Source organism: Trichosurus vulpecula, chromosome 1 (assembly GCF_011100635.1).
Source record: "Trichosurus vulpecula isolate mTriVul1 chromosome 1, mTriVul1.pri, whole genome shotgun sequence".
Classification (NCBI taxonomy): domain Eukaryota; kingdom Metazoa; phylum Chordata; class Mammalia; order Diprotodontia; family Phalangeridae; genus Trichosurus; species Trichosurus vulpecula.
The window spans coordinates 83,894,392-83,912,973 of record NC_050573.1 but is presented as its reverse complement, the minus strand read 5'-3'; positions in this window follow the sequence as shown (position 1 = coordinate 83,912,973).

Sequence of the window (18,582 nt, the reverse complement as noted above, 5' to 3'; positions counted from 1 at the left end):
CAGTTGAACAAAGGCATCTTATTTGATTCTACAAATGCTTGTTAGTCATCAGCAATGTGCAAGACAATGTGCTGAGTGCCAGTAATAAAGGAACATACACTTATAATTTCATTTTAAAGGTTCAGGCAAAACACTGTGAGAAGTTTGAGGAGAAAGAGATCATTTTCATTTGCATGAGACACCGCTCGTACTTTCTAGTTATTTCTAATCCAGTGGAAGAGCTAAGAAACGGATATTGATATCTACAGTACAAAGCAATGTATTGAAACCTAAGTGCGTTGAATTCCATCATGTGAGTGCAAAGCAAGGAGGGATTTTTTTCAGCTGAGGTCATCAGGGAGGGAACCTTGAAGTAGGTAACATCTGAGCTAAAACTTGAAGGATGGCCAGAATTTTGTTTTGTGATTATAATAGCACCTGCCTCCTAGGCTTTTTGTGAACATCAAGTGAGATGATAATTATAAAGCACTTAGTACAGTGCTGGGCACAAAGCAAGCAGTGTATAAATTTTAGCTATTATTAGGTATTATTATTATTGTTGCTACCTCACCCAGAAGTTTCGTCTGAAGAGTCCTCTTTTATAATTGTAGAAGTAGTTGGTTGCCTCCTTTTGTCTCCTGCTCTTGAACAGGAATGTCTTCTTATTCCAATAACAAACAAATATTCTCCCAGAAATCCTCCCTTTTCTCCCTTGAATGAGCCTCTCTTTCTCTACACCTCTTTCTGATGAGGTCAGTGAAGCATATGTTTTTAGGGGTGCTCGAGACCCCAAAATACCAACATGTCTGGTCTTGCTTGAATGAATTCAACTCAAGCTTTCTCATAGCCAAAGAGAAAAACAAAGTTTATTACAGGTTCGTCGTATTGGGAAGTCTTAAGAAATCTCACCATTTATGACGCTTATTTTCACAAGTGGGCCAGATTCAATCTACTGGGCTAGATTGAATCTGAGTGCCTTCATGGAGGCAAGATGGAGCTTATATACAGAAAGATTGAGGGAGGGATCTAGGGTGGTCCTGGGGTAATGGGAGGAGGGGTTTAGGGAGGGTCTTCAGGAGGAGTCTAAATATGATCTTGATGGGACTGGGGTGAGGTCAGACTGCAGCAACCAAGAGAATGGGATTAAGAATGGGAAATAGCTGAAGGCTACCTGGAGATAACAGATAATGTAGGGCTAGGCTAGTTTAAGGGTAGCAGATTTGGGTTTAGGCACTTTGATTGGATCAAGAGTGGGAAGTAGCTGAACAATGGAGGGCTAGGCTAAATTAAGAGTAACCTAGAGATTTGGGTCTAGGCTTAGGGCCTCAAGCAAATGCCTGACCAAGTGGGAAGATTCAAGGAGAGTTCAAGGGAGCTCCCACAGTCTAAATCCCATCATTTCTACTGTAAAAGTTGTTACTTATTTATCCTAAATTGCCTCAGAATACTGCTGATTGGCTGTGTGAACAGGTTTGAAATTTGTAAAAACTGAATTTGGACCCTAGAAAGTTAAAGTAGCTATCAGCAGTTTCCTTATCATACTCATATATTTCTTTGCTTTCAGTATGGCCTCTTATCTTTGACCAATATCCCTGATGATGGGTATGCCTCTCCCAAGAGGTGCCATTCTTCTCTGTAGAAAAAAAATTCTGTAACACCATTTATGGCCTTAAAAGGTTTCCTGGGGGTTCTGAGAGGTTATTTGATTTTCCAGAATTACACAGCTGGTATATGTCAGAAGCAGAACCTAAACCCAGGTCTTCCTGGCTCCAAGGTAAGCTGTTTAGCCACTCTGCATTCTCTGTAGCAACTTGTTCATCACTATAAATTTTTTTAGAATGATCTATGCACATACTGAGCCTCTCAGTGAAAATATCAGAAGAGCAAAAGACTTTCAGGAACCATTTTTCTACAGCAGAACACATTCGTAGTTATATAACTGATGGAATGGCAAAGAACATACAATGTACTTTTGTGTATATTGTGTGTGATTATGAAGAAGTATTTCACTTGACAGAGCAAAATCAAGCCTTAAACATTCCCCTCCACCAGTCATGCATATGTTAAGATTACACAATATGCTTTTTTAAGTTATTTTTTTTCCAATCAGCAAAGATCCATCTTCTCTCTCTCCTACCCCTATCCTTAGTTGAAAAAGAAAAACAAAAGCCTTCTCACAAATAAGTATAGTCCAACAAAACAGATTTCCAAATTGGCCACTCCAAAAAACAGTATGTCTCATTCTGTACTCTATCAGGAGTCCTCTGGATTTGTAGTTGATTATTGTCATCATCAGAGTTTCCAAGGCTTTCAAAATTATTTGTCTTTACAATATTGTTGTCATTGTATAAATTGTTTTTCTGGTTCTGCTCACTTCACTTTGCATCATTTCATGCAAGTCTTCCCAGGTTTCTCCAAAACCATCTCCTTCATTATCTCTTATAACAACATGATAAATTATATAATAATTATATGTGTGTATATATGTATACATACATATATAAATATATATATATAAATATATATATATAAAAATATATATATGTATATTTTCCATAGCTTGCTGAGCCATTTTCTGATTGATGGATGCTTCCTTGTTTTCCAGTTCTTTGCCACTGTAAAAAAACATATGCTATACCTATTTTTGTATATCCTTAGGGCTTGTTTTGCTTAGGACTAATTTTTTCCTTAATTTACCCTTCTTCTTATTCTCCCCTCTCCCCTCTGCCTTTTCCCTCCAGTTTCCTGTTTAGTGAAATGTTTTATACCCCACTGTTTGTGTATGTATATGTATATTCTTCATTTCTTTGATCAGTTCAGATGAGGTGAGGTTCAAATGTCACCACTCCCCCCACCCCATCCTCTTTCTTTGTATAGACTTCTACCTGCACACCTTAGCTATATGAGATAATTCCCCCTAGCCTTCCCCCTTTTCCCTTCTCATTGGATTTTTCTTCCCCTCCCTTTCCTTTCTTTTTAGGATCATCAGGATATAACAGAACCACTCACAGGCCTCCCTTTATGATGCCTGATGATGATGGGTTAAGAGAGGATATATGCATCATTTCTCTATATTAGAATACAAAAAGTTTAACATTGTTTAGTCCCTTGGATTGTTCACTCATCTTTACTTGTTTATGTTTTCCTTAACTCCTATAGAAACTTCAAAGTTTCTATGCAGCTCAGTCTTTTACATTAGGAATGCTGAGAAGTCTTCTATTTCATTAAAAATCCATTTTCCCCTACTGTGGATATTCAGCTTTTCTGAGTAAGTTATTCTTAGTTATAACTGTATGTCATTGGCTTTCTGGAATACTGTACTCCAAGCTTTCCTCTCCTTTATAGTGATGGCTGCTAAACTATGTGTGATCCTAGTTATGGTTCCTTGGTACTTTAGTTTTTTCTTTGTGGTTGCTTGCAGTATTTTTTACTTTTTTTTTTTTGCTTTTAGGCAGGGCAATTGGGGTTAAGTGACTTGCCCAAGGTCACAGAGCTAGTACGTATGTCAACTGTCTGAGGCCATATTTGGACTCAGGTCCTCCTGACTCCAGGGCTGGTGCTCTACTCACTGCGCCACCTAGCTACCTCCAGTATTTTTTACTTAAACTGGAAACTAGATTTTGGCTATGGTATTCCTGGAGGATTTTCATTTTGGAGTTTCCTTTATAAGGTGACTGGTAAATTCTTTTTCTGTTTTGTCCTCTGGTTCAAGGAGATCTAGGCAGTTTTATGATTTCTTCAAATATGATATTTTGTCTCTTTTTTTGGTCATGATTTTCAGGTAGTCTGATGATTCTTAAATTATCTGTCAATTGTTTTGCTATAAGATACTTTACATTATCTTCTGGGGTTTTTTCAGCCTTTTGATTTTGTTAAGTCCATTCTAATTTTCGGGGAATTTGTTGCTTGGGCAAGGTTTTGTACCTCTTGTAATAAACTGTTAATTCCCTCTCCAGTTCTTTCTTTCCCAGCTCTAATTTCTTATCTAATTTTTTCCTCTAGCATTCTCATTCCATTGACAAAACTTTTTTTTAACTTTTTCTTCATCATTTCCAGGAATTCCAGTTGAATTTGTGCTCAGTCTATGTTTTTCTTTGAGGTTTTACTTGTAGATATTTTGGAGTCATTCTCTTCTACTGGTTTCTGCCTTTGGAGTACTGTTACCATAATAGGTTTTTATGGACATATTCTTCTTTGGCTTACTCATTCATCCAGCCTTTTTCCTGACTTCAGACTTGCTGTTAGGGCCAGGTTCAGTGCATTTTTGGTGGGAATGTCTAAGCTGATCTGCTGCTATTTTCTTGGTGTGTACAGTGTTGTGTTATTCTAGGCTTTCAGGGACAGATCATTCTGGGGACCTGGTAATTTTCAAAGCTTCCAATGTGGTATGGTCCCTGGCAGAGTCTGATTAATGTCATTACAATCTGAGCTCTCCAAATTCTTGACCAGGATTTGGATCTAAGCAATATACCTGTGAGTTTGCCTCATTTGGAGTCTCAGTGGATTGCTGCTGCACTCAGCCACTATCAGTCAGCTGGAAAGCTCTGTTTGTTCAGAGTGACAGAATATAGATTCCTCTGATCTGGAATTCCTACCCTGGTTATTCCTCCGAAGGCCTCAGTCTGGTCTGGAAGCTAGAACTGAGACCCTTCTGCTCCTGGGTTCCAAGCCATACAGCTGTCATTTGCTTCTTACCTTGCTCCTTACCAAGAGCTCATGGCTCTTCCCCACCCTAGAACACCATCCCTAGGTACAGGTCCCTATCCTGGATCTATCATTGGAAACTGGACTGTCAGCCACAGAGCTGTCAGTTGCACCTGTTCCTATATCTTACACAATTTTAGGTCCCTTTCTACTTGATCTGGGTAGCTAGGTGGTACGATGGATAGAGTACCAGGCCTGGAGTTAAGAAGACCTGATTTCAAATGTGGCCTCAGATACTCGCTGTGTGATCCTGAGCATGTCACTTAACCCCATTTGCCTCAGTTTCCTCATCTGTAAAATGAGGTAGAGAAGCAAATCACTCCCTCTTCTTCTGCGGTCCCTTTCTTTCATTGATGAATCTTTCCCAGAATCTCTGTTTTGAAGAAGGGCCCCCAGGCCAGCCATCCTTCAGCCCTCTCCAAGTTCTGCTTCTGATTTTCTGGACTTAACTTCTGGCTACCTTCGCTTTCTCTGCCTTGCCTTTTAGCTCCCATTTATGTGTTTGTCTTCCCCCAACAGAATGTAAGCTACTGGAGGTGGAAACTTTTTCTTTATATTCCCAGCACTTGGTAAGTGCTTCGTAAGTGCTTGTTGATGATTGTTGGATATATAGTTGGACAGGCATCCCAGTAAGTTAATCAAACAATATGTATATGTATATGTGTATGTATATGTATGTGCATGCATGCATGTATATATGTATGTATATGTATATATACACATGCATATTTACATATATATGTATATACATATATGTCTATATATATCTTTTTAGTGATTCCATATGGACAGTGGATTAGGCTACATTGCATTTGGGAAATTGTAAAGCACTTTCAGTGATACCAATGTAAATCCCATCATTTTTTTTAAATTTTGATTTTTTTGGTGATTATCGAAGAACCAGAATTGTGGAGGATGTGAAGATATATTGTGGGGAAAAGTAGGCTGCAGAAAGTTACCAATAATAATTGTTTACAAGGAGTGCTGCAAAAGATATGTAGGGAATCAGAGTAGGATTTTGGTGGCGGCACCGTGAGAAAAGAAGCTGGGTTGGTCTTGCAGAGACTGTGGAGGATAAAAGATGGACAGCCTGAGTACTCTACTAGTGCCCACAGAATGTTCATATCTAGAGTGAGGTCTCTAATATGCTGGGAAGATTTATGGGAGGACACAGGAAGAATTGCACAGGATTAGAAGGCAGGGATGGGTGGCAGTGCCTACTATTGGAGGGAGTGTTCACATCAGTGAGAGCAAAATCCATGCCATTTTGGAAGAAAAGATCCATTTCTTCCAAATATATCTTCTGGGTGAAGCAGTATGGCTGTGAATTGTGTTACACCATAGTCTTTGAATAATCAAAATTCCTGGTGATTCAAAAGGAATGGAACGACCCAAGTCTCATTCCTTGGCCTTGGCCCTTAGACTCCACCAGACTCTGCCTTGAGCTAGCAGCTGGGCATTTGTCCTTCCACCCTGTGTGTAACAGCCCCTTCTTGCCACTTTCCACCTCTTTCTTATGGATTAATAATCAGATCCGCATGACTTGTGCTGCTGTGAAGAGCATGACATTCTACTGGTAGGCTGTTGGGTGGTACAGGTGATAGTGAGTTAGACCTGGAGTCAAGAAAACCTGAGTTCAAATCCAGCCTCAGATATTAGCTGGGTGATCCCGGGCAAGTCACTTAACCTCTGTCTGCCTCAGTTTTCTCAACTGTAAAGTGGGGATAATAATAGCGCCTGCCTCTCAGGGTTGTTGTGAAGATCAAATGAGATCATGTTTGCAAAGTGCTTGGCAAACCTTAAAGGGCTCTATGAATTCTAGTTATGATCATTATTACTGTTGTTAATATTGGCATTGCCCCACGGAATCCCTCTATTTCTGAGCCGCAGTCTGCCTAGGCCGAAGCCATTTTCTGGGACTGCCATTCCCTGCTCCCTCTTTCCCGTGCCTCCAGTGTCCCCTGCCCTCCTCCTCCATATTTTTTATTGTTCATTATTTCAGTTGTGCCTGACTCTCTGTGACCCCACTTGGGGTTTTCTTGGCAGAGATACTGGAGCGGTTTGCCATTTCCCTCTCCAGTGGGTTAAATCAAGCAGTGACTCGTCCAAGGTCACACAGCATGTGCGTGTCTGAGGTCAGATTTGAACTCAGGAAGATGGGTCTTCCTGACTCCAGGCCTGATGCACTGTGCACTATGGCACCACCTAATTCTTCCCTAACCCTCCTGTGCTCTCCCCATGGAAATTACTTTGTATGATTTTTGTATTTATTTATTTATAAAAACACATACTACTTTCTCTTCAATAGACTACTTAGCTCCTTAAGGGTAGCATTCAACAGGGAACGGGCCAGAAGAGAGCTGTGTGAGAACATCACCGTGTAACATACGGGGTATGATTTGCCCCTCCACACATGCCCAGGCCTCACGTGTTCCCTGCGTGTGTGCCCACACACGTAATCCCCTCTTACCACTGATGGTGCGTGTGTTGGTGCGAGCACATACCCCAGGTTTAGAGAGGGATATTTTTCATTGCTCTTTTCCTTGCTACGTTGTTTCATTAAATGCCTTTGCTTTGAACTAATTGTGTCCCCTGGTTGACCATTGAAGGTAAAGTCATTAATTGGGAATCAAGACTGATAGTTTTTTAATGGGTGGGGTTCCATAGGAAGGAAGAAGGCAATCATTTATCAAGGGTCTGCTATGCACCAGGCACTGTGCTAAATGCTTTACACATATCATGTCATTTGGATCTCACAGCAATCCTGGGATATAGATGGTAGTATTACCCTCATTTTGCAGTTGAGAAAAATGAGGCACATAGAGGTTAAGTGACTTGCCCAGGGTCACATAGCTAGTAAAGCTGTGAGGTTTGAACTCTGGTCTTCCTAATTCTAGGACCAGTACTCTATCCACTGTGCCACCCGATAAATAGCAGAATAAAGTAGAGCTACTGAATCTCCAGGCCAAATGGATAAGTGAGGGTTAAATTGTGACATAGGACAGTCTTAGGGAATAGTCTTCTATAATCTCTCACATTCTGCCAAGAACAGGTACTTTAATGTCAACCAAAACTAAATGGATGGTTCTGCTGATGTTAAGCCAATGACAGTGATGTACCTTGGCCATGATAAACTCACTGATGAAATAACAGGATGACAGTTCTGAAAACTAGTTGTATTGAACTAAGTTCTGAGAAATAGCCCTGTTACTCACAAGTTATTTTTAGATAACTGTATAGAAAGAGTGCTCGTGCCGATTTCTCTTTGTAGTCTCTCTTAGGCCACCGGAGCAGGACAACCACCCTGCCTTGTTAGGTTGAATGTGGAGACAATCCCTGAAATAATGGACGGTTTATTGAAAAGGGGAAATGTGGGTATCCACAGCTTATAGGTAGCCTGGCTCTCTCTCTTCCTCTTTTTTTTTTTCTTTTCAAGAACTCAGTCCAAGTCTCAACCTGCTGTTTATGTCGTATGATAATTCCTCGGTGAACTGCTAATTAATTTATGAAATTATGAAATGGAGAAGGCACGCTTAGTTCTTTGGATACTTGCTGGGAAAGACCATGACGGCAGCGGAAGTGAGGTTGCATTCATGTTTTAATAAGGCACAGAGGGGAAAACAGCACAGAAAGTATAGAGATAAGCCTCAAAGGGGTTGGGGGATGTATCCAGAGGCAGATTGGGTGAGTGATGGGGGACGGGGTGATGAAAGTTGTGAAGGATGTGAGGAAGAAGATGTGGAGGAAGAGAGGCATTTCAAATCACTCATAACTATGGATTAAAGTTGAGAACACTGGTTAGCATGGACACGATGGAGATGGAAGAGAGCCGGGGAAGGAAGGGGTGGGAGCAGAAGTTTGACATCTCATTTTTATAGAATTTTGGGGGGGAAACAGAATAATTCTTCTCTGTGCTATCTTGGGGTTAGTTCATTAACATATTCAAATTATCTCGAAGTTGTTGGTAAAATTTTAAAGTTAACACATCCATGTCACCTCAAAACTATATGGTGCTCTGTGGATGTCTGGAGTTTATTTGAGATTTATATTTCATAGGACCAAAAGGCTCTGACAGCTAAGCCTGGATGGCTTTCCCAATTAGGATATGATTTTTGGTTAACATATGATACAAGTTGTAAATTTTGATTGTTTGATCTTTGGGATGAATTGTACATGATTTCTAGGTTCCCCTTTGCAATCTTACTTCCGGATATTACCATTTTATATTGGCTACATGTGTCCTTACCACACTGACAAGAAGTGGGGAGGGGAGATCAAGGATGGGGGCGGCAAAACAAGGTACAATTTTAACACACTTGGTCAGGGTGGTGAGCAAAACCTCAAATTCCCAGAAGTCTATGAAAGTCTGTGCCAGTCTTTTCACCTGTAGTGGAGTAGAATATATGCATCCCCACCTCCACCCCAACCCAAGTGCCATTACACGTGTAAGTAAGCCACCTCCATTTCTATCCACAGGTTGCAGGTCAGGCCCCAGGGGCACAGTTACCTCAGGTTACTCAAGCAGTAACATTTGTAGTCTGAATAAATGAAAATCATTTATTAATGACAACCACTGCACTAAATGCTGAGATACAAGTGTTAAAATGGGTTACCTAAGAATAATAGGTGCGACTGCACTCCTAAACTATAGCTCATGACCTCCCACAGTGTGTTTACCTTTATTAGTTAACCAGTAGACACAATTAGATTGAAGTGAAAGCACTTCCTAAGATTATATAATAAGAAGAGTACATACAAAACATTCCTTCCATGAGCCTGAGGGCCTTTTCCCCACAAATGCACAAAATACCAGTGGGAAGATTGGGCACAGACTTGGTGGTAAACAGGTAGGACCAAGACAGCTCATAGCTCTGATAAGGACCGCTGTGCCCTTTCCCTTCTCATAGTGGCCTCATCCTGTTCTCTGTTCCCCTCCCCATCCTCTCCTCCATGTTCTCTCAATTGGGCCCCCTTGGCTTAGGCAGGATGTAGTTTGTTCAAGTTCATGGATGCCCAAGGGGCCTATGGACCCAAAGTTAAGGATCCCTGTTTTAGAGAGATGAGATGTTTGGTTTGGTCTGAATCTGGGGGTTTGGGAAGAGAACTTAGAATACTTGGCAAAATAGGAGAGTGGGACTAAACTATTACAAGACTTGCAATTAATTCAAGATTTATCTACCCTTAAAAATAAAACCATGAGCTATTAAGAGCAGTAGGATAGGAAGGGAACAAAGCACATAGGCGTTTTCAATTTCTGTTTTACTGGCTGTAGCCATTTGCCCCAATGGGCTTTGTAAAGCAAGCCATGCCATGGAGACAGAAGGAATGAAACTACTCCCAAAAGGGAAAGAACTGTCAGAGACGCTCCACCACAATTTAGGGAAGGGGAGCTGGTTGTATAAATAGTTCAATAGATCCTTTGGCTCAGTAGATAATTGATAACAGTCTGCCTAGCAACCAAGTACCACCTACATACTTATAAGGGGATGGGGGAGGGAGGAAGGGATAAGGAAAGACATAGGGAGTAAAGCAGGGAAAGAAGGGGATGGAGGAGAGGACTTTCTTAGGATCAAGTATCTATAGCCTTGTCCCTACCTCCCGGTCTTCTGGGTGGGGGAATTGGAAGTGGGTGCTGGCTTGGTAGAGGATGGAAGGGGCATCCCCACCTTTACCACCGTATGATTATCTTGAGATTCAGGAGAGGACCCCAGAGTTTGAAGTGGGTCAGTAGGATGCAGAAAGGCCAGGGGAAGTACAGTTATGGGGACATGGTGTTAGGAAAACCTTGAGGAGGTAGGAGCAGGAAGAATTGATTTCTCTGATTCAATCCGAGGACCCTTCATTGGAGCCCCTGTAGTGATGGATAGGGACCAGACATTTGTGGCCTGAATAAATGAAAGTCATTTATTAAATGCTTACTATAAGACAACCACTGTACTAAATGCTGAGGATACAAATGTTAAAATGAGAGTTGCTCTGCCTTCAGGTATCTTACATTTTTATGCCAGAGACAAGACACAGGGGAATGGTGCCTAGGGAAGAAAATTAGGGTATTAGAAGTGACAAAGATGATGACTGGAATAATAGGGCAGCTGGAGACCAGATGCCTGTGTCCCCGATGTGGCAGGGGCTACCAGTCAGGTGCTTGCTTATCAGATGGGACAAAGCCTGAGGGAAGATAGGCTACAGGTCCCCTAAGGAAAGCAAGGTTAGAAGTTAAGAAAGGGGACATCTGGCTTCCCACATTATGTATGGGGTGGGGGATACAGTGGGGCCTAAATACAAATGCAGATCGCTGAGGGGGCAGAGGCTAGGGGCTGGTATATGCAGCCCTTTATGTGGGGCACCAGATCAGAAGGGGAAGGTAAAAGAGTGAAGAAGGAGTGGGGTCTGGGGAAGGGAGAAGACTGACAGAGAGACAAGTGAGGGGCAAAAAAACACAGAAAAGGCAGGGTGGAGGGGGGGAGAGAGAGAGAGAGAGAGAGGGAGAGAGAGAGAGAAGGAGATCTGATCACTCCCTTTCCCTCAGCCAACCCCCAACCCCCAACCCCCATCCCCCATTTGGGTCAAGAGAAATCAGGAAAAAGCCCAAAGAAGTAAGGGGTGGGGTTGGAAGGCAGATATGGATTTCATAGCTGAGCTGCAAAGTAAACGTGGGTGGTGCCCCTAGGGCTAGGGGAGTAGGGTCAGTTCGTTCTGGTGGGAGAGAAGAGAAGGCCAGGGAAGGCCAGGCATTACCAAGAGCTGGCATAGCTTGGACGTGGCCTGGCTACATTTGGGGAGGAGAAGAGGAGAGGACAGAAGCCCAGGAACTTTTATTAGGGCATCTCTTGGTCTCCCCTCCTTTTCGTAAGCTGGGAGCAGGACCTAGATGCCTGGGTCCCCAAGGGGCCTGGGTTCGAGAGATCAGGGTCAATGTATTTCAGAGGGAGATGTTTCCCATGGGGTCCAGTATCCTGTTGAGAGATGGACAGATTAGAGCAGGGCAAGGTTGGCTCTGTCCCCGCTGGACAATGGCTCTTCAATGAGGTTGACACAAGGACTCTGCTTACATCTCCATACGCCAAGCTGGAGCCGGGCCGGGCAATTTCTGGCCCTGTTGGACAGTGTTTCTGAAGGCTCCTCCAAGAGGCTGAGCCAGGGTCTCTGCTTAAATCACACACTAGGGTGGAAACAGCAGGGGCTTCTGGGCTTTCTGCTCCTCTGGGTTCCCTCCATCCACGTGTTCCAGCTACTGTTACTTTTGTTCCAGTGGCCTTTAACATCTGGGAGAAGCGAGAAAGAGAGAAGCATGGGAATAGGGACAGAGAACGGGAGCAGAACAGAGGGAGAGAAGAGGCATTGGGAGAGGAAGAAGTTGAGAGAGCAGGAAAAGGAGAAGCTGTTGCTGCTCAATCTCCCCCCACCCCTTCCCAGTTCCAGGCATTCCAGACTCCGTGGGTCTTCCTCCCCACTCTCCATCCACGGTCCCTGGCCCTCACCACTACTCTCCATCCAGGTTCCTCTGAGGTCCCATCTCTTCTTCTCTCTGCCCTCTTCTTCCTTTGGCCAAGGGCTTCTGAGCAGCGGTGCCCAAGCACACTGTTGATGATCGGATCCAGGCAGCTGTTGACATAGGTGAGGGCTGTGATGGCATGTGTGACCTGGGCCTGCGTAGCTGGGGTCAGGTGGTCAAAAGGCTCAGGCCAGTAAAGGGGTACCACCTGCCAGGCCCAGAAGGGGAGGTAGCAGGCCCAGAAGACCAGCACAGCCGCTCCAGTCAAGGCAAAGAGGCGAAGGCTGCCCCTCCGGAGCGCCCTGCCATGCCTTCTCAGGTTCCTCCCACTACGGCCCACCAGCTGGACCAGGCACCCATACATGATGGCCAGGGCCAGGCCTGGCCCCAGAAGGCCAGCCCCTGCTAGTCCTGTAAGGTAGGCCCGGGCCTGGGCCTCACTCCAGCCTGGCCCACAGAGCCGTTGTCCTCCACTCCACTCCTCTTGTTGGGCCATTAGTGCCATGGGCAGGGCTAGGAGGCCTGAGGCTGCCCAGGCAGCAGCAGCTGCAGCAGGGCCATGCCAGGTGGGAGTTGGAGATAATGGGTAGGCCACAGCTCAGTAGCAGCAGGCACCAAGGCCAGTCAGCAGGAAAATGGCAGCGTGCATGGCAAAGAGGTCCAATGCCAGGACAAGACGGCAGCCAGTGTCTCCAAAAGCCCATCCACCTGTCAGGGCATTGTGAACCACAAAGGGGACAGAGGCCAAGTAGAGGAGGTCAGCCCCAGCTAGCTGGGCCAGGTGTGGGGCCAAGGCCTGCCCACCCAGGCCTGCTTGTGCCATACACAGGGCATAAAAATTTCCAGCAGCACCCCACAGGCCCAAAAGAGCCAGGGAGCCTCCCACAATGGCTGGGGAGAGGCCCTCAGAGACTGGAGTTGGGGGTAGTGCTGGGGACATGGCTAGCTACTGAGCAGCTTCTATTAGAACTGAGATCCTCCTGATAACCACCGGTTCTGTCTCTGCCTACCTTCTGTCCTGTTCCCAAGTCTTAAACTCTCATTCTCCTTTGGTCTGCTCTGTCTCTTACTATTTCCCCTGTTTCTTACATTGTGTCTCTCTTTTCAATGTCTCTTTTCTGTCTTCTCTTTTACTGTGTTTCTGACTTTCATCTCTTGCTACATCTGACCATCATTCCCAGTTTCTCTGTTAGTCCCTCCCCCTCTCTCTCTACCACTCTAAGCTGCCCTTCTCTGTCACTCTCTGACTCTCTCTCTCTGTCCCCTACCCCCTAGCTTACCTTTGCTGTCTTTCTCCTTCTGTGTATCTTCCCTGCTCTCTGGTTCTCTCATGGTCTTGTTTTCCTGCTTGTAGGGTCACCCAGACCAATAGGTCCTGGCTCTTTCTGCTGAGGCCTTTCGCTCTAGGGTCTTAGTCTCACGGGTAGTACAGGGTCTTTATTTCTGATCTTCTGTGTCTAAAGCTGAGCTGGATGGGAGGGAGTTGGGGCAATTCTGGGTCTGGACGCAAGTAATGTTGGTGGTGCTGGTGAGGGGGGTGCTGCAGGGTGAGTTGAAGTCAGAGTTTGGCCTGGAAGAAGCCTCACATTCTTACCCATTCTCCACCCCCGCACCCAGGTCCCTGAGGGGGAAGGGAAGGAGAGGGGTCTGGAGTTCTGGTTTCCAAAGGCAGGATGGAGACTTGGGTGGGGGTCCATGGTGGAAGAGGTCTGGACGCCTGGGGTCCTGACCATAGCCCACTCCCAGTAAGGTCCAGAGCGCCTGCATTCCTTGGTATCCCTGGAGCCAAGAGTAACATCTGCCTGCCAGGTTCTTGGTTGGCCTGGGATTTAAACCCAGACTGGTGGAGAAATCAGTAGAGGGCATGGAGGGGTGAGAGGGAAGCAGGTGAGAAGCTGATGTGAAGGCTCCCCCTGCCCCACCATGTATACGCAGATACACAATGCCTTCCCCTCTTTTATTCACAATCACATACATAGTTTGTCACAGACACTGTGTCAGAGTCTCATTTACTCTCAGATTCACACACAGCAATGTATCCTTTTTCACATATACTCAGTTGAACATGGTGTCTCCTTTATTCCTCTTACTCCTCTCTCTCCCTCTCCCTCTCTATCTCTCTCCTCCCTCTTTCTCCCCCTCTCTTCTCTGTGTCTCTCTGTCTCTGTCTTTCCTCTCTCTCTCTCTCTCTCTCTCTCTCTCTCTCTCTCTCTCTCCTCCCTCCCTCCCCCCTCATTCTCTGTCTGTCAGTCTCTCTCTCCCTGAGATCATTTTGTTCTCTTCCCTTTTTCAAAGGAAAATGAAGTCCACAGGAGCAGTTACCTTTTTTAAGGTCAAAGAGTGAGTTGATGGCAGAGCTAGGACTGGAACCCAGGTGTCCTGACTCTTACTCCAGGACTTTCTCCATTATACCTGGAAGCTTCTTTTTCAGGATTGATCCCTGGATAGTGCAGCGCTCATCCTCAGCGGGAAATCTCTGGTGGGCATTGCAAGGGGGTTTGTTGAAAAAGTGTTCTAAGCTATCATAGCAGGGTGAGTGGAGAGGGAGAAACTCCTGAAAAGAGCTGACCTTTGGTCTCATCAACCTCCACTCCTGCCTAGCCTGGTAGCTTCTTTTCTTCTTCTGGAAGGCCCCTGACCTCATCTCCCAAGGGTTCCAGCCTCATTCAACCCCATAATTTTTTTTTGAGGCAATGGGGTTAAGTGACTTGCCTGGGGTCACACAGATAGTGTCTATGAGGCCAGTTTTGAACTCAGGTCCTCCTGACTCCAGGGCTGGTACTCTATCCACTGAGCCACCTAGCTGCCCAAACTCCATCATTTTTACAGAGAATGAAACTCTGACTCTCAACATCATTTCAGCTCCAAGCCTGTGGCCCTCTGCCCCCTTGCACCAAGGAGCAGTTTCTTTTTGGTTCATGCCCTGACCCCAGAGTTTTACTCTGTGAAATCTCTAAACTAAAGCTTAGGCACGGCTCATGTCTAAATTTTTCCAAAAGTGGGTAACAGGTTCCCCAACTCCTGCACAGGCACTCAGTGTGTAATATAGGGTAGTCTTCATTTTACCTACTACAGGATGTATATAAGACACAGAAGACTTGAAGGAGCTCATAAACAAATACAGTAACATGAACTCATTAGACTTCCTTCACTACTGAAAGGGTCAAGACACTGGGAGATTGTCAAACAAACACTTCCCATTTACCTCTGGCATTCACTATTCAAGCAGCTCACAGCAATTGCAGACTTGAGACCTTGCCCTTCCCCTCCCTAGCCATGGCATGACTGTAGTCCTTCAGCTACAGGACCTCCTCTGAGAAAGATCTTTTTTTTTTTTCCCAATAGGTAAAAGCTTGAGGAAATCATCTCCCTCCAGGAGACCAGTGTCTGATTCACACTTAGGAGCTCTCCTACCTCTTGGAAACTCTAGGGGGGGGAGGCTGGGGGGCGGGTCGGGGAGACCTGAGACCTCCAGCCTACATGTAGCCCTCTAGGTCCTCAAGTGCGGCCCTTTGACTGAATCCAAACTTCACAGAACAAATCTCCTTAATAAAAGGATTTGTTCTGTGAAACTTAGACTCAAAGGGCTGCACCCAAGGACCTAGAAGGTCGCATGTGGCCTCAAGGCCGAAGCTTCCCCACCCCTGCTCTAGACCACTCTCGGGAACTTTAGTCTCTGACCTTTGCTTAAGAGCAGGTGACCTCAGGTTCTTGGCTACCTTCTGGCCTTTCCATCCAATAGACCGCTTGCCCTGTGCTTCCCTTGTCTGTCACCAGTTTCTTCTGGATGTAGGGAGAAAACAGAGAAAATCTTTCCCCTGCCTGCTGTACTCTACTCTGAAAGTCCAACAAATAGAAAACATGAGAAATTTAAAGGCTGAGCCATTTAGCAGCAGGAGGAAAAGATGGCTGTTTCAACAAGAGCCTGTTACCTCCTGAGATATTGCCAACCATCTTGGAGGCAGCTGCAGTGAAAACAATGAGAGGAGTTCTCTTTGTCTTTTAGCGAAGTGCAAGAGTCAGTGTCTACTGTATGGGATATGCCTTTCAGACAAAAGTCAATGCTCTGTAATTCCATCAAGTTAATTGCAGGGTTCATCAAATTGATCAAAGGCTCCCTCCTATCAACCCTCTTCCGTGGACATGACATCTGCTTTCTCCATGCCCTTGAAAAGGCTAGCTACCCCTTTTCCCTGAAGTGTACTCCTTACCACAGTACTTTTAGACTGAACTATCCTGTACAGCAGGACAGCTGGCCTTGATTCACTCTAGTTGTTGGTATTCTCCCCCTCCTGAAATCATCTTTTATTTCCTTGTCCATGTATCCCTTTTATGCTGGGCTATTTTGTTTTTGTTATTCTATCAGAATCACAGGGTTGGAAGGGATCTTAGTGACTGTCTAGTTCAACACATGCAGGAAAACAAATTCCCCAAGTAGTCATCCAGTCTTTACTCAGATACCCACAGTGAGGGGGAGTCCACTGCTTTCTGGGGCAGCCCATTGACTTTGGGGCAGTTCTATGAGTTTGGAAGGTTTTCCTGACAAATTGATATTTCCTTCCTTGAATCTTCTGCCACTCACTGCTCCTGGTTCTGCCCTCTGGGGTCTAAGAGAACAATTCTAATTCCTCCTCCATGAGACAGCCCTTCAAATAGTTGAAGATGGCAACCCACACTCCCCCAGTCTATTCTTCTCCAGACTAAACATCTCTAGTTCTTTCAACTGATCCTCCTCTGACATAGACTCAAGGCCTGTCACCTCAGTACCTGGCACAGTATGCCAGGCACTGGGCTAAGTGCTAAGGGATACGAAGAAAGGTAAAAGACAATCCCCCACCCTTAAGGAGCTCATAGTTTGTCTAACAAGGGAGACAACATGCGAATACCTATGCTCATGCAAGTTACGTTTGGGATAAATTGGAAATAATCGAGAGAGAGAAGGCAGTAGTATCAGAAAGGCATTGGACAAGGCTTCCTGTGGCTGGGGGTACTTTTCACTTCAACTTTAAGGAAGCTAGGGAAACTACAAAGTAGAATGCCTTGCACTTTGTAAGGCAGTACGGTATAGTGGAGAGAACATAGGATTTTAAGTCCAAGGTTGTTAATGTTGGTTAGTCATTTCCATCCTGTAGGAACTCTTCATGACCCGGTTGGGGTTTTCTTGGCAGAGATACTGGAGCGATTTGCCCTTTCCTTCTCTAGCTCATTTTACAGATGAGGAAACCGAGGTAAACAGGATAAAGTGACTTGCCCAGGGTCACACAACTAGTAAGTGTCTGAGGCCAGACTTGAACTCAGGAAGATCAGTCAGGAAGACCTGAGTTCAAATTCGTCCTCAGACACTTACTAGCTGTGTGACCCTGGGCAAGTCACATAACCATGTTTGCCATGGTTTCTCCATCTGTAAAATGAGCTGGATAAGGAAATGGCAAATCGCTCCAGTATCTCTGCCAAGAAAACCCCCAATGGGGTCACGAAGAGTGGGACACGACTGAACAACATCGTGATACTAATAATCACTTAACGTCTGTCGAAATAAATCCAAGGTTAGAGTTTCCGTGGGTGGCGGGAGGGGCGCGCCCTCGACTCCTCTTTCCCCACCCACTCGCCCCTTGGGGGGCGGGGCTATCTCCCCGGACGCGCTTAACCACCGAGATGGGCAGTCCTCCCAGAAGCCTAGAGCTTCCCAGGAAGCCCGGTAGTGCCCGACTCGTGCTCGGCCGGCCCGTGGCTTCCCGGGTCGCTTCCGGTCGTCGTTGGTTTTGGCCGCTGCCGGCGGCGTCTCTGGAAGACCCGTCGGTGGCAGGTGAGTGCGGTCGGGATTGGAGGGTGTGTCCGCGGCCTCCGCCCCTCCGCCCCCCCATCTCCTGCGGGCCCCGCCCGGGACCGTGGAGGCCTAGCTCTCGAGCCCCGCCCCTCCCCGCCCCCGGAGTCCACAGCGGGAATCCCGAGCTCTGCGTGCGGCCACATCCTGGGCGGGGGGCCGGAGATGTGGGCAGGTTAGGTAGGTGCGGCCCGACCTCAGGTTCCAAGCATTTATGGAGAGCCTACTGTGTGCCACGCCCTCACTGGGCCCCGGGGATACAGAGAAGGGCTAGAACCGCGCAGCACGAGCCAGTCCTCGAGATCATCCCCGCGGTGAGAGCTGGCCCAGAGGGGGATGGGCTCCGGCGGTGGCGGTGTAGTAATGATGATAATTGCAATTAGCGCTGGTTTAGCGCTTTACGGTTTGCGGAATGCTTCCCACGTGCCCGTGACGTCGGCGCTGTTACTGAGCATGAGGAGACCCAACTTCAGAGAGGTTTCAGTGATTTTCCCGGGGTCACGCATCTACCGCACCTCTGAGGCACCATTCAAACTCAGGTCCTTCCCAAGTCCAGGGAGATAATCCTTTACGGCGCTGT